The sequence below is a fragment of the Halictus rubicundus genome, unplaced genomic scaffold (assembly GCF_050948215.1).
Source record: "Halictus rubicundus isolate RS-2024b unplaced genomic scaffold, iyHalRubi1_principal scaffold0084, whole genome shotgun sequence".
Taxonomy (NCBI): domain Eukaryota; kingdom Metazoa; phylum Arthropoda; class Insecta; order Hymenoptera; family Halictidae; genus Halictus; species Halictus rubicundus.
The window spans coordinates 425,379-427,979 of NW_027488625.1; the positions used below are offsets into that span (position 1 = coordinate 425,379).

Genomic DNA, 2,601 nt, shown 5'->3' on the forward strand with positions numbered 1-2,601 from the left:
TGTTTCTGATTAAAACTAAACCAAATATGATATAATTCCGATGATATATACTTGTGTAATGGACGATGAAATATGTAGGACGATTGTGTTGTGTCTTGACATGTTCTATGCCTTTAGTATAATTTCGTGGTTAGATCGTGCATAACTCACAGACGCTAATCGTCCGTTCACTGCACCAGATATCCGGTGGGACATATCAAACGCCCTGGTTGGAAATTATGGAGGTTGTGTCTGACATGTAATTGCTTCGACAGCACATATACTAAATTTGGAACGATACAGAGAAGATTAGCATGGCCCCTGCGCAAGGATAACACGCAAAATCGTGGAGCGTTCTGTGCTGTTGAGTACTCGCGTGATCCAGGCACACACCCTTTACACAAAAAGTGGAAAAATTGCCATTTTTCACGATTTTCGTCTTAAAATCGCATTTTTAATCGTTTATAACTCGTAAACGAATAAGTCAATACCGGTGAAATTTTCAGCATGGACATAATTTATTCGAGCGAATCAAATACATTCTTTAAATTTTCAATACAGGCTCAGATAAAAGAGCCTGAAAAAACCAACTTTTACTATTTCTTTTGCGATTCCGACCAATTCAAATTTTTTCAAAAATGTTTTACACCTCGTCTAATAAACTAATCCTTCTAACTTCTCAATAAAATTCAAGTCATTTGATCTAATTTTTAGAAAGGTATATTGCTTGAAATAGTGTTGACTCAGTTTTGCTCGTTACTGTAAGTAAGAAGTGGCCGCACAATGCACAGATAGATGAATAGATAGATTATAATAGATAGATACGTTATAATAGATAGATACATTATAATAGATAGATAGATTATTACTGTTTTTTTTCCCCCGCGGGGAACAGAATTGCAGTCAATCACAGTCCCAGCAGACAGAGGCAGTGAACGTCCGGTGGTCCGACCGCCAACGAATAAACCTTCAGATGAAGAATTATTATGAATTATCATGGACAACCGATGATGTCGCACGAGGAGAAGTAAAAATAGGATTAGGATATATGTTAAAAATTGTACGCAATAAGGTAGCACGAGAAACGACTCCAACTTTTCTTCCTGCAAGACACGCAGATGAAGTTCTCAGTTTACACGCTGAGAACAAACAGGAAAGGTGTCCAATTATGCCAAATTATAAGAAAAGACGCCGACTTCACGGTAAAAAGATCCTGTCGGCATACAGCTGACTAGTCAGGAGACATCAAGAAGATAAAAAGATGCAAGGTAGAGACTCCTGTGCCAGCATCTTTGAAAAACAAAGGATTGTGCATCTTATAAAAAGGGGGACCAACTCCTAAAATTCAGTTATAAACAGTCAGTCAGTCAGTCAGGCAATCGTGAACAATCAGTTATTCAGTCATAGTCAATAGTACAGTAGTCTCTTGTGAAGTTAAAATAGTTCGTTCAGTTGTTTCGCGACAAACCGTTCCAAAGACCAGTGTCAGCAGTCGGAGTATATTGTAACCGAATCCGAACCCGTGATCACGGTAATATTAATATTATTATTATTATTATTATAATCAAACTATTTGTAAGCACTCCAGTATATGCGCTATATACACCATATTTGTAAAATCAAATTTGTAATCTCTGATTCAGAACCACACTTTGAATAAATCAATAATTTTGTTGTTTTCAAAATAAGGGTACAAAGTTACTTAAACGATCCTCAATTTCCCGAACCATAGCCGGTGTATGCAGGTAGGTTCGAAACTGCGTCCTATCCTCTTAAGATCGTAATTCATACCACTTGGGACGTAACACTATCAAAGCTTGCAAAGGAGTATCTTTGTGTTATGGCAACATCTGTTCCTTCCGAAGGAGTATTCTCAAAGACTGGCGAAATAATTAGTAAAAAAAAGAAATAGATTAAAAGACAATATAGTGAATAAAATATTGCTTCTTAATATGTACAAAATAAATCCTTTATTATGTCTATTTCGTATATATTCGCTTTATCTACGTTTTTTTCTTGCCGAAATGTTCCAGTATTTCCACTCGCAGCATTTCTATACTCATGTCAGGTCCGAAATCACATTCAAATTTAAAGCATCGAGATATTTGAAGGAATCATTTGGCAATCGATACATATAGTATAGAAACAGCTTATAGTGATCATGAATAGATTACTTCTGCGAATTTGATTGCAAAGTGGAAGAACATTAACCCCTTCGACACGATAATTTCATAGGGTGGATAATAAAAATGCCCTCGTGGATTTTAACGAAAGAACCCTCCCCTGCCCTAAACAACAAATTCGGTAATTCAAAATAGGCAGAATTTTTCATCAAAATAGACAGTTTTTTGCGAATATCTCGGAAAATAAACAGATCGCCGCACAGTGCGGACAAATGGCCTGTTTTCGTGCACTTCTCGCAATTATTTATATACAGTGAGTGTAAATAGTATTCGTACACCTCTTATAGATTTAGAAAACCATATATTTCTTTATGTAATTGTACATTCTTTTATAAAACAAAAACACAATTACGATTATTATATGTTTCAACTACAAAATGTGACATAAATAAATTAGCGAAAAGTTAACGTTAATGAGATATATTAAAAACAGTCTGAA

At 35.4% G+C, this 2,601-nt stretch overlaps 1 non-coding gene across 1 annotated transcript; it reads left to right on the forward strand.

The window, feature by feature from the left end:
- The first annotated feature begins 242 nt into the window (after positions 1-242).
- On the forward strand, positions 243-345 carry LOC143363662 (U6 spliceosomal RNA). The gene has a single exon (XR_013083868.1). It is a non-coding gene; the product is annotated as a U6 spliceosomal RNA (small nuclear RNA).
- Positions 346-2,601: the final 2,256 nt, after the last annotated feature.